The sequence below is a fragment of the Electrophorus electricus genome, chromosome 15 (assembly GCF_041902795.1).
Source record: "Electrophorus electricus isolate QZ-2024a chromosome 15, ASM4190279v1, whole genome shotgun sequence".
Classification (NCBI taxonomy): Eukaryota; Metazoa; Chordata; class Actinopteri; order Gymnotiformes; family Gymnotidae; genus Electrophorus; species Electrophorus electricus.
In genome coordinates, this window is record NC_137511.1 from 11,166,696 (window position 1) to 11,180,474 (window position 13,779).

The 13,779-nt window shown below is 43.0% G+C and overlaps 1 protein-coding gene across 1 annotated transcript in view; it reads right to left on the reverse strand.

The window, feature by feature from the left end:
* The window catches only part of LOC113581562 (C-terminal-binding protein 2), a 74,121-nt gene extending 62,141 nt beyond the window's left edge, over positions 1-11,980 (reverse strand). Inside the window, exon 1 of the mRNA XM_027016782.3 lies at positions 11,634-11,980. The gene's annotated coding sequence lies outside the window, so the exon portion shown is untranslated. The remainder of the gene's footprint in view (positions 1-11,633) is intronic.
* Positions 11,981-13,779: the final 1,799 nt, after the last annotated feature.

Here is a 13,779-nt window from a genome sequence, read left to right on the forward strand (position 1 = left end):
GGAGCAAAAACCAGTATACCAGTAGAGTTTCTCATCTGTAGCTAGAATCCAATTTCTAGGATTGTATAAATCACTGGTAGTTTTCAGAACAGTTAATGGAACTGATTGACCACTTTGTCATCACACCTGACCCCTAGGTAGAGAAGTCTGTTGTATCTGGATTTTAGTGTTATGAATTCAATACCTAGATTTTACGACATTAATTAACAAGTAATTAGAATGTCCAAAACCAAATTTTGGATGTGATGTCGACAGTTCAACACCTCTGTTGCAGACACTTGGCTCAGCCTATGCACATGATGTGTAAATCACATTAACATGGGTGTCTGAAATCTTTCGCATAGAGATTGCTTACTTGAGATCAGCCTGTCCTAATATAGTGCTGGGCGAGTTTCACAAGTAATTCATTTAATTCGAATAAATGTTTAAATGCAATTTTCAAAATGTGATTGTTAGGAAAAAACAAATAACGATGAAAACAGGGAGAAGTTTGCACTTTAATGATACTTTAATGATATTATGACATCAAATGAGTTTAGGCAGGACGCATACATGGCGGTAATGTTTATGAAGGGCAAATCCATTCTAATTAACCTTAATACAGTCCACAGGCAGGTAACTGTCAGAAAGAGGCAAAACCAGAAAACATAAGACAAAGTAAAACACGGAGATACAAAAGTGAAACACGGACATAATCACGATTAACGACAACAAGACAGGAAGAGGTCCAAGCACACAGAGACTGGGGGGATACAGGTGCAAACAGTGAAGGGCGGAGTTACACAAAACATGAAACAATGGTTATGGGTGGGGTTACACAAAACACGAGACAAGGACAACAATAATGGGAGAATTAATCTTATTTCCAACCTATACTTTTACTATTGTTTTCGATCAGTTATCTTGGCAAGTATTTCAATATGCTTGGCAGTGTATTACAAATACATTGGTGATGAGTCTGGGGTACTTGGACCAGATCTTTTTGTTGGTTGGTTAGTACGAAAACCTCAATTCATCAAAAGACTCACAAAACATTCACCAGGAACATATGAGCTAGGTGGATGTTCACGGCAAACAATACCAATACCTCTTCGTTGATTGCTTGTTTACACATTGCAACATTCTGCAATACTGGTAACACAAAAGGCATTATTGCTTTAATGATCATCAGGTTTGTGACACTATGTAGTCTGAAACCTTCCACCCTCCAATCATAGTTCAACAAACAATCCAAACTGATCAGTGATCTTTTCCTCACTAAACCACTGGCAACCATTTAATCTGTATCACCACAGACTGCCTGGTTACCCAAACACATAACCCGGCAGAGAAAGCATGCATCAACACATTGGGCAAGCCTAACAGACCATCCGCTGCCCTGCGCTCCGTAAATCAGCTACTACAAGCTCATTATCGCCGCGTTCATATTTTATGTTAATGAAGGACGAACCTGTGCTTTGCATCTGAACTCTTAGCCACACCCTCTCCATGTGAATCACTATGAATACAGCTAATAAGCTTGTGTGCATGCATGCGCGACATGCAAGACATCATCAAAGTTGACTACTGAGTAAACACATGCCTCATGTGTTTGTGAGCAGGAGAGAGGAGAAATATACAGCCAAACCCATCTTACTGTCAACACTTGATGCAAAATGTTTCCATTCAAGCCCGTATGACTGACACCCATGTCCAATCTGCATGGCTTTTGTTGTTGTTGTTGTTGTTGCTGCTGCTTCTTGATCTGAAACAAGGCCTGGTTTATTTACCATGACCTTAGAAGCACCTAGAGGCATTTTAGTGGGGTTTTATTCTCCTTTTACATTTCAAAGCTAACAACCAAACCTACTGCCTTTACAGATGGGAGTGGTGGGGGAGACTAGAAGACTAAGGTGGGGGGGGGGGGCTCGATCATTTCTCCATTCTGTGAAAATCATGCACAATTTAGGCCATCTTTTTTTTTTCCAAAAGGTCAGAGTCAGAGCTGGACCCTGAGTTCAGTGCCAACATGAAATAACAGGCTTTGCTGTATTGTATCTGTATTGTTACATAAAAAAAAAAACACTCAAGAAAAAATTGCTATGTTATTTTCTCTTGCACACACAATTATTAAGCTCAGCACCACTGCAGATCCTATTTGAAACCTCTTGTGATGTGTGTGTTTGTGTCAGGGAGGGGGGGTGGGGTTAGACTGAGAATTCATGCATAATAGACAGCAGCACTCAAAAGAAAAAATGGCACATTCATTCAAGTCTTTAAGAATAATCTTAATTATTGAGGATATAGGCAGAAAGAAGGGAGAGAGAGAGAGAGAGAGAGAGAGAGAAAGAAGAAGGAAATCATAAATCCTGTCTGAATAAGCGAGCTGTCCAGCTTTTCTTGCTGCTCTCTCTAACTGTCACCCGGGCCTACAACAGTGGGACTCTGTATGTGTGTGTATGTGTGTGTCAGAGAGTGTGTGTGTGTGTGTGTGTGTGTGTGAGTGAGGGAGAGAGAGAGAAAGAGTGTGTGTGTGTGTGTGCATTCATGTGTGTGTGAGAGTGAGAGAGAGAGAGAGAGAGAGGGAGAGAGAGGGTGTGTGTGTGTGTGTGAGAGAGAGAGAGAGAGAGAGAGAGAGAGAGTGTGTGTGTGTGTGTGTGTGTGTGTGTGAGAGAGAGAGAGAGAGACACTTCCATGTCTCTGGCTATTCTCCCTGTGCCTGGCCCCTCTCCCGTCCTGCTCTGAGTCTGTCTCAGTCATCCAGCTTAAGGACAACAGCAGCAGGAGGAAATCTTTCTCCACAGTGAGAAATGCTCATGTAACACTTAAGAAAAAAAGTAGCATATCCCCATTAGGGGAGTCACTGAAACAGGCAAGAGTCATTTTCCTCCAGCTTCAGCTCATCTCTCCCCCCATGTTTTCTCTCTCTCCCTCTCCCTGTACCATTCTCTCTGCCTCTCCCACACAGTAATTTAAAGCAGTCACAAACAAATCCTCCTCGTAGACCTTTGGAAATGTCAGGTTCCATCAGGCTGCCTGACGGCCCTCTCAAAGCAAAAGCCCCTTCAGAAACGTCGCCGCACCAACCGGCGAGGTTCCGCATGCATATTTATGGACGTCGCTCTCCCCACAGCTTGCGCTCCCTTTCCTCCAGACGAGAGCGTCGGAAAGCGACCTGAGCGAGCCACTCCACAGCCCTTCCGATGGCACAGAGGAGCTGCTCACTGATTTACTCCCCCTTCAGCTCCCGCAACCTCCCACGAACAGGAGGAGAAGAAAGAGGTGGGGCGGAGAGAGGAAATATAAGAAATGTGGATAAAGAAACAGAAAGAGACCAGGGGAGGAAAGAAAAAGCCAGAGAAGCAGGGGAGAGAGAGGGAGAGAGAGATAACTGTCACACACTGCCCTGGGAGAAGTTTATGTTGCTATCTAATCTGCTGCATCGCAGCAGCACGATGTGTCAGCAGATCCAACAGGAATCTGTGCTTGCTCATTGTCATGCCCCCCCCCCCATCTCTATCTTTTCTTCCTCTTTCTTTCCCTTTCTCTAATTCCCTCTCTCTCCTCCTATTATTGCATTATCAGGCCAGCGATCTGAGGCTTTAATATGGCTGCCAGTATGGTAGCGGGGCTTCAATAACAATACGATGGTCTTTCTCAGCAGTTGCTCTGTGTCACCGAGGCTCCCTGCCGGGTGCAGATGGCACATTGTCTGGGGTTTCCGAAAACATTCCGACTCGGCGCGGACGCATCGTCCAGCAGCTGCCCTCATTACGTGAGCTTTTCTTCTGGTGGGCGTTTAATTCTTACAAATGACGAGCGTGTTGCCGCGACTGGTATTCGAGTGTTGGAGGGGAGGTAAAAAAAAGCAACAAAAAAGGGCCGTTTAACAGAGAAGCAGATTGAGGGTGTTTCAGGGGCGGTAGGAGAGAGACGGGGCTGGATCTCAGCGCGGCCCTACTGCGGTGGACATCTGTAGCTGGTCTACGGCCACGGACCGAGCACTGGCGAGGGGGATGGAAGATAAACAGGCTCTTCATTTACTAGACAACTGCCTCGACAACATGCCCAGTCCACTTACTAACAGATGATGATGATGATGATTCTGCTCTGCCGCAGTCACCTTGCCAAGTTACGCCACCCGCCCCTCCCCCGACCATCCACCCACTCCCCAAAAACACCCATCCTTTCCTGCGCCTTGATAACACAGAACACAATTATGCACTGTTTTGGCAAAAATGACCTGTAATTTCCAGCGAGACGCATCCACTCCTCAGAGGTACTGATCATTACGTATCAGCAGAAAAATAGTACTTTAATGGGAAGGCAGCTCAAAACCTCTCTCATGGCCGACCTGTACCCACATTTTTATTATTATTATTATTATTATTATTATTATTATCATCATTACTACTCCTATCAGTAGAGGCATTTGCTTTCCCTTTTGCCTTCGTGCCCCCCACCTCTGCAGACCACTACCTTTAAAAATAAAAAACAAAGAAGGCAAGAGCAGGATGTGACAATCAAAATTACTCTTCACCAGAACTTCCATAGCTAAGTTGGAGAACTTCAATAAATAAATAAATAAACAAACAAACACCATACATAAATAGCAACACATCTGTCACAGCACCACAAGTAGAACCACTGTTCCTGTCAAAAACATTTCAGCACTGCAGCCCTGTAGGTTGGTGTATTAACATAACTGCAGATGACCCAGTAAGGCAGCAAACCTCCAACGTAAGCCCAAGACTGACAGACCAAACATTTGCCCAATAACTTTTTTTTAAAACACCCAAGAAACAAATGATGTCTCTTCAGTCATTATGGAACATGCGTGTCACATGTTGGCCAGTGCTGGGGCAGATTATAACGGCGGCCCAGTGATGGTGGTACACCATGTCACAAACGGTGGCGTTACCACGGATACGGTTCAACGGCTGCACACTCAGTTCCTCGGTGAGGGGCAGCACTGGGAATGAGGGCCGCCATCTGTCCATACACGAGAGTACACGAGTGTGTAAGTGTGTGTGTGTGTGTGGTGGGGGGATGCAGAGTTTTGGCATGCCTGACTTCCCCCAAGCCAACACAAATGCTTCAGAAACATTACACGGGGTGTGAAGTGCCGCGTAGCTGCACTGGACAGGAAGGAGAAAATGGCTGCCACCTTTGAAACACACACAGCACCGGAATGAGTCTATGGCAATACCAATCTCTGTCCCAGCGATCCACAACCGCCGACAGGATATTATCAGACACCCAGAGCTCGCAAAAGACATGGGATCAGATTAGCTCTCCAACAGGCAGATGAGCAGTAATCTCAGCTCGCAAGGCGCAAGCGCTGACCAGCACCGAGAGAAATGAGTTCAGGTGTGCTGCTGACAAGGCTGGACGGGTCCTGGACAGGCTCCAAACCAAAGGTCATTAGCCATTTAAGCAGGATAGTTCCATATACAGAGATACTCAAAAGGACACACCGGAGTAGATGGTTCCAGAAAAGCAGTGTTGCATGCAGTGAGGACAAAAAAAAAAAAAAAAAAGTTTCCTTTCTCCTTCTCTCTCTCCCTGGGCGTGGGTGTGTGTAGTAGTTAAGATGTTTTGTACAACATGGTTGAGAGTGATGGTGTGCGAGTGTGTGTAAAACACACTCGTGAGAAATGCAATGCGCCACGTGTCCCAGACCCTGCTGGCATTGGGAAGCTGCACAAAGATAGATACCTGCCTCCTTGTATGCATGTTATTCACTTTCTGCTGCCCTTTGTCCCGCAGTTTAAAAAAAAAAGAAAAAAAAAAGTGACAATTGTACTAGCCAAGCAAAGCGGGCACACACACACACACATACACACACACACACACACACACACACACACACACACTCATGGTCATACACACAGTGGAAGATGCTCTGCTCCTCTCACTCATCACTCAAACACTCACTCCACAAGCAAGTATGAAAGACATGAGTTAAAGATATCCCAAGCAGCAGCCTCCCAGAGACAACTCGAACGCTAGCATGAGCTGAACCGCTTCAAGATATCTGAGTATCGCCCTTCCCAACACTCACTTGTTTGACTGTTAAAGGCATTCAGTGGAGCTGTTCGCTCAAGTTACTCATTCATGTGATTTGAGTTAAGCCATTAGAGTGGAGTTGCAAGTGACCACACAAAATATTTGGCACTACTGATCTATATTAGCAGTGGTGGGCCTGAAGGGTATAAACATGAAGAAAATAAATAATTACATTGCAGAAACCTCACAGGGAAGTGAGCTTCAGAGGGAGAGTACTAACAGTATTAACTAAATACTGTTAGAGGATTTGTGTGGTCTGTCCAATGGTCAACAATTACTGAAGTTCCTTTGCATACCTCAGTATGTGTGTGAGAGAGCAAGTGAGTGAACATTGTCCCATCTCGACATATTAACATGCTCACCAGTTAAATGGTACTCTGGCATGTTAACATTACCTGCCCTTTCTTTATGTTTCTTTAGGTTTAGGGACAGTGTGCACAATAACACATACACACATTTATTAGCTCCTACAACACTGCTCGCTTTCGCTCCGGGCAATGGGCTTTCCAGCCCTCGGGAAACGCCGACTACCACGTTGCACCTCCAGACTGTTAACGGACCCAAGAAGCACAGTCACGCAGGGGCTCCTCAGCTCAGAACAGCTGTGGAATGTGTACACAGTTTTCCCTCACCATTCTTGTCAAGTGTGTTCTTTTTTCTTTCAATGTAGGCTGGAATATGTTTCCTTAAAATTTTACCTATAGAAACACACACGGTCCCTGAACTTTTGTAAACACACCAAGAAAGATTAATTCAATATCACTGCATGTTTCCTGCATCTCAGATACAACAATTTAACAGATTCAAATACACCCGTGCCACATCTCCCAGAAGGAAGCGTCCCTCTAGGGGTAACTCAAGGCCATTCAGCCTAAGAGAAATCCTGAGTGGATTACACGAGCGCCCAGCAGAGCATCAATTAATAAGCATTAAAACAGCAGCAGCATTACACTGGAAGAGAAGAAAAAGGCATCGATAATTGCGGCATTTCTCAACAACGAGGCGAGCCCAAACTTGCCGAGTGGGGTCGTAACACGGAAATGCTCGGAGCGCAGCACTGCTTACCAACAGGCTCGAGCTGACAACAGTACCAGACCTATAAATGTGTATATTTTATCCCAAAAAAGGCATGAAATAAACAACCAACAAAAGAAGTATTATTATTGTTATTGTTATTATTATTATTACTATTATTATTATTATTGAGATGTTTTAATGATTCACATTAGACTTTGGCCTTTCATTTCACTTGATTTGTGTTTACACATGAAAAAAAAAAAAACCTCTGAAATATCTGTTTTAACAAGACTCAAGAACAGAAGAAAAAATATCTTGAAATATGCAATAAAAATCAATTTGTTACCATGCCCAAACAAAGTCACAAAGTGTGTTACCTAAAAAAAGGTAAAGTCAGTGACACTATGGTACTTAGCATACATGCTGTAAAATGTAGTCTATATGCACACAGCACACCGGCTCAACACAGCTCTAATTATAATCCCTGTCTGCATTTTACTAACCAGTGGTGGATGTGTCCTGTTTAATCCGTGGGCTGTTCTTCACCCTTTAACTCCCCCATAAAGTGTCAGTGTGTGTGTATATATATATATATGTGTGTGTGTGTGTGCATGTGTGTGTGTGTGGTACAGGCGGCTGGATTAGAAGGCCTGATTTCTAACGTGATTACACGGCCCTCAGCCTCTTCCCATGAAAGAGACATCCGGAGGCACACAGTTTCTCTTCTCATCCATGTCTCATTCCTCCTCTCCTCTACACTTTATTTCTCCTTCATCGCTCTCCGCCGCACATCTTCAGCTAAGATAACCATCATGACAGCAGATTAAATTAAGACTGGCTGAAGAACAAAGTGAAGTAAGGCTATCCCCCTCTCGTATGTCTTGAACTCATTTCTAATGTCTTCATAATCATATACACACCTCCAACCTGGAACAGCTCCACTATGAACCATCTAATGCTCAAATCAGATTTGTCTTTGATAACCCCATCAAATTCTTGTGTTTCGCCTAGCCATGACTGGTTCATTTGCTCAAAAACAAACAACAGAACCCAAATAAGGTCTCCGCGTGATTTGGACTTAGACTCAGAATGATCAAAAATATGAAAAAAAACCGAACCCGACTATTTATCTAAAAATGAGTTGAGACTCAAGTGTGTTCTCCGATTACCAAGAACAAATGTACAATCACGGTGCTGAATACTTTCACAACCGCTGAATAACATTGAATGCTAATATGTTTGGTGACAGTTGATGTTTAGAGCAGCTGAGACTGCAAGCGAGGAAGAAACACAGACAGAGTATAAGAAAGAAATAAAAACAGAATACAGTAAGAACTCCCCTCCTTCTCTTTCTCTCATTCCTCATGTTTAGCAGCGAGCTAACCGGAGGGCAGGCAGGCTGTCTTTCGCAGTTTACGCCCTCACCTCCCTGTTTAGTGCAGGCGTCACCAGTGATTAGCCGTGGCCTGCATCCAATCAATCCTGCCCGAACCTCAGGCTAATGAGCATGGAACTTTCCCCACACTGAGGACACAGCCACAGTTGCACTCCAGACACTTTTGAAGGTAGCACAAAAAAAGCAGGAAAAAAGGTAAGAGAGGGTCTTCAGAGACCAATTAAAATCACACATTCAAACTGACCCACCTTTCTCTCTCAAGCAAATTGTGATGAGGGCTATTCTATCATCTTGACTCAGTCAGCTAAACTCCTTAATTTTTTTTTATGCTTTCGGATTTATTTGCTCGTTTGTTTGTCTCCACTGGACTCACAGTAGCTCTGACCAGAGTGGTGAGTCATGAATCACAAAATCTAAAAAAGGTCCCATGTTACCATATCATTAATGGTGGCATTGTCTATGAAATCATGTGCCACCATCAAAGTTGCAGGACAGACTAATAAAACATGGAAAAAAAAACAAAAAAAACAACTAACTAAAGCATATCCACAGCTCAGGTGACCTGATGTGTACTGGCATGCCTACAGAATGAATCACTACTGTGAAACTTCACGAATGATTCAGGAAAATACTGGCTTCAGGGAACTCCTGCAGATACATAAGCTTGCACATCATCTCCACAGAGTTTTTACACTCAGCCACCAGCTGGAGACGATTTTGAGAACAATACATGGGAGGTGGTTACTTGCTCAAAGGATTAGACCCATGAAGACTCTGGGAGACAGGCAGAGGTCACTGATGCCTGCTAGTTGAGGAACTGTACAAACATTCACTTCAGTTAGCAAGAGTATTGAGGACTGTGGTGAGTGCCCCACTATGCTACAACATGACTCCACACTACGCCATGACCTACATGTTACAATGTTTTGCTAAACAGGATGCCGCTCACCATCTTTATAGAAGACAGTTGTTTATCTGTCTCTCTACTTTCTTCCCTTCCCCATTTTTGTTTTAACCCCTTATGTGTCCATTTTGCTGACACAGAAATGAGTTAAGACTATTTCCATGAGTGACTCTGTAACTTGTATCTTCTAAATGGCTCAGGCATTCATTCTTGGTAAATGTGTGAGAATATAAATAACCTATGTCTAGGCGACACAGGAAGTCCCACCACCCCCACCCACTCAAACATACACATGCACCCACACATCTTATATCTTGGTAGAGGGTTTTCACTGACGTACTAATGCTAAATAATGCTATGTCTGAACTTATACTTAAAAATCTGGATTTGTAAGATAATTAAAAGAAAGTTTAAAACTTGTCATGCCTCCTCTGATGATAAGTGTGTCATCCTGGTTCTAGTTCTCTACAAATATCTAAAAACATCCACAGATGCAGAGTGTGCTGGGTGAATGCAATTCTGATGCTTCTCTCATGACTAGTGGTTCTTAATGGGTTGCTCTGACAGGGGCCCTTTTGTTGTATTGAGCCGTCCACCATATTAAATGTTTCCTTGACAAAGGCAGAAGAAAACGCAGATGTCCGAGAGAGAGCACATCTGTAGCTCACCATCATCCCAACACAGAGCCAGATTCCCCCCATCCCTCTCTCTCTCCTCCATTTCTCCAACACTCTCCCCCTCCCTCTGTGTCCTTCTCTTGTACTCTTTCACTTGAATTCTTTCCCGCTCTCCTTCTCCCGCTCTCTCTTGCGATCTCTCGGGCACACAAAAGCTCCACTCACTAAGGTTGTGCTCCATTCAGCTTGCTCCTATGAATCAATTTAGCTCTCCAATCATCTCTGTCAGTGCATTACTCACTAACAGGGGTCAAGCCACTGAGTTATTCCCTCCTCCTCATAGGGTTTGTCTCACACACTGGTCATTCTTTTAGCATTTTGCTAAGGTACTATTAGTTAACTTAAGCATTACCTTTGATGTGATTTATTTTGTAATTAAAATGTATTTATTCCATCTTGTATCCCGCACACCACAAACCTGATAATATTAATGAAGTCACATTAGTTACTGTGGCAGTTTAGCAGTCTAGAGTTAATATGTCAATATACATTAAGATAATATTTATTTAATGGGTAAGTTAATATGTATTAAGTTATACCGTGACATTGTCTGTTTCATTGGTCATTCCATGCAAAAACCCAACCCAAAAGCCCAAATCCGTCCACTCCAACCAAAAAGTCGCCGGATAAAAGCTCTAAGGCTCGAGATCTCAGGTAGCCGGGCATTCTCGTGTTACTCGAATTAATTTTGTTCTGCCCAGTTTGGGTTGTCATCTTTAAGAAGAATGTATGATCAATTTCCTATCGTTAGTTTAAAGAGCTCAATGCGAAATTAGACGTCAGGTGTACTGACCAAACAGACCAAAAATATTATTCATTACTGCTGTTCAACAGATTACCAACCCGATATGAAATATTTTACGATACACCTCTAATCATGGCGCTCCTACTCCCTCACGACTACACACGGGAGTTCTCCGTTATGAATCCTGGACACTCAAGACTACGCGGCGCAACTTCCTAGCACCACTACACACCAGCTCCAGCTAATTGTTATTTGGGCTGTGTCATTGTGGACAATAGCGCAAACATTGTACGATCAAGAAAATGGTAAATATAGGCTGCTTGAACTTCTGAGAAATGTGAATTTCCCACTACCACACACGGGATTCGTCTGTTTTTAAATTATGGAAAAGTGCAAGTGGGCCAATAATCCGATTACGATATTATTCGCGACGTAAACTGAATCTCACGAAGAAACCGTCGTGCATCACCTAGTAATTCGTCACACTTACCCTGTTAAAAAAACTCATCTTTCTTATGACTGAGTGAAATCAACACCTTATAAGCTGCATGAGTTGCCTCTTAATAGATTTTAAAAGCCAGCTCTCTGGAAACAGCGAGGATAGATCTGGGGGAAGGCTTCTTTTGACAGATAGGTAGCGATCTGGGGCTTTACGTGGTCAAACATGTCCTCACCGTTCACTCCTCGTCCCTTTCTTTTTCTTCGTGGCGCAGCGAAGCGAGAACACATGGCTATATCAAAGCTCCAGCTAGCCACATCGTAGACAAAATGCAATAAAACACTCTATTTGTAAAGCTCAATAATAACTGTGCTGTACAGTTTTAGAATGGCACCATAAAATCTTACCTTAATGCAAGACGTTTGTTGCAAGTTATGAAAGACGAGTTTTAGGCGCCCGGGAATACCATCATAAGCGCCGCAGACGAGTGAATGTTTCCTTCCAATTTTGATTTCTTTTTCGAATAGTTGCTCCAATCTTTAAAAATGCTAAAGAAACTTAATTATCCAAATAACTGAAGTGAAACTGTGCCTTTACGAGCAATCCCAGCACCGAGGCCACTGAACCGTGTCAAAATAATTTGGCTGAAAGTGGGCTACTGCGACGAAGATGGGATGCTTCTGTTTGGAGGGGTGGACGTCCTCTGTGTGAAAGGCTCAGGAGAAGGGAAATGTTTGAGTCTCTCTCTCTCTCTTTCTCTCTCTCTCCCAGTCGCTCTCGCTTTCCTTCTCTCCCACTCCCACTTTCCGTTTTTTTTTTTTTGTTTTTTTTTTTCATCAAGGCGGGGTCTTGGGTCTGCTAAACCAATGACACAAAGCCCGAAGAAGCGGCCTCGCCCCCCGTAAGTATCCACTTTCGGTCTAACACACACACACACATACACACACACTTTTGGCTTTGGTTGAGCGGGTACCAAACACAGGCAGACAGTGCTATCATGCGATGCCTAGCAAGTTATTTAACAATACAAACCAGCTACCGTTACCGTTTACCGTATACAAGATGCGGTGAATAATTCAAGTTTCAGCGTTTGAACTGTGTCGAGATTCGGCACGACTCTCACTGACCAAGCAATACAGTTCTGTGTTTACTTTTCTAGTATCGCTATAAAGTCTTTAACATATCACTTGTAGCACTAATCAAACCCACCCCAGTCCCACGTGTAATTTATAAATTCTTGTGGAGTCATAATTAAATCATTTTTTTTAATTTTTAACTGTTTTTTAGCGCAGCGAAATCAAAGCATTGATAAAGAATCAGCAGGCGACACTGCGGATTTACCACATGTTTAGATGTAAATCATCAGATTAAACTAAAAAGAAAGGTGCTGTGTGATATGTGGGCAATAAATAACATCATCTCATACACAGTTGTAATGAATAATTCACCAGAGTCTTCTGTCATTTTAAAATTTTAATGAAGACAGACATCAGATTAATCCATAGGCTATTTACATTCCTCTGGGCTCTAGCAAAAGCACCCCCCATCTATCTCTCTCTCTCGCTCTCTCTCTCTCTCTCTCTCTCTCTCTCTCTCTCTCTCTCTCTCTCGCTCTCTTTCAAACCCTCTCTCTTCTATTGAACCTTATCAAACCCATGAAGCATAACAAAACAGCAGCACAAAGTTTTTTTCTGTTTTTCTGTTTGAGTGATTATTAGTTTATTCATTCATTTGTTTGTTGCATAGGCTGTTTATGGGGGACCACAACAAAGGCCAGTCAAGCATAAAGTATAAGTGTGTGTTTATGTGTAACATGTGCGTGTGAGTGTGACTGCAGACAACATGGCTCTTCAGTGATCTGTTTTTTCCCCAAAGTCTTCTTCTGTGTGGTGCTGCTGAGGCCCATATGCTGCTATTGATCTGCACATCGACCACTCTTCATGCCTCATCATTGGCTAGGAAGCTAATGTCTCATGTGCTGTCCTCTCCTACCAATCCTGAGCTTTGTAGTAGAGTTAGACAACAACAAATTAACATCTGACCATATAGAATACAATTAGGAAGAAATCTGTGTATTAGTATTATTATTGATGTTGTTTCTTAAGTCATTAATTAATTTTTGTGTAATAGTCCAATTACAAAAATAGGCCTAACAAACAACAAAACAGTCACAGAATCTTCTGAAACAAAAGATTAATCTTCTACCTCATCAAAATACTCATGTCTGACCACCACTCTCAGTATGCAGGATGGATATGATTAAACCAACACCTTTCTCTCTCTCCTTAGTTGCATACTGTATACATACTGATGCTGGCCCTCCATGGGGTGTTCTGCAATGTTCTAGTGAGATCTAGTCAGATGTAGGTGGAATTCATTATATTACTGCAAATGAGGTCAGGGCCAGCTTTAGCTCCGATGTCTTAGAGCCCCCTTTTCAGAATAACCTTTGACCTTCATCTCCATGATCTCAGATTCACAGGCAGACCTTCATCGTGTATCTCAAAGGACCTCAGCACAGAATATATACATTGTCGGATCCCTTGAGATCTA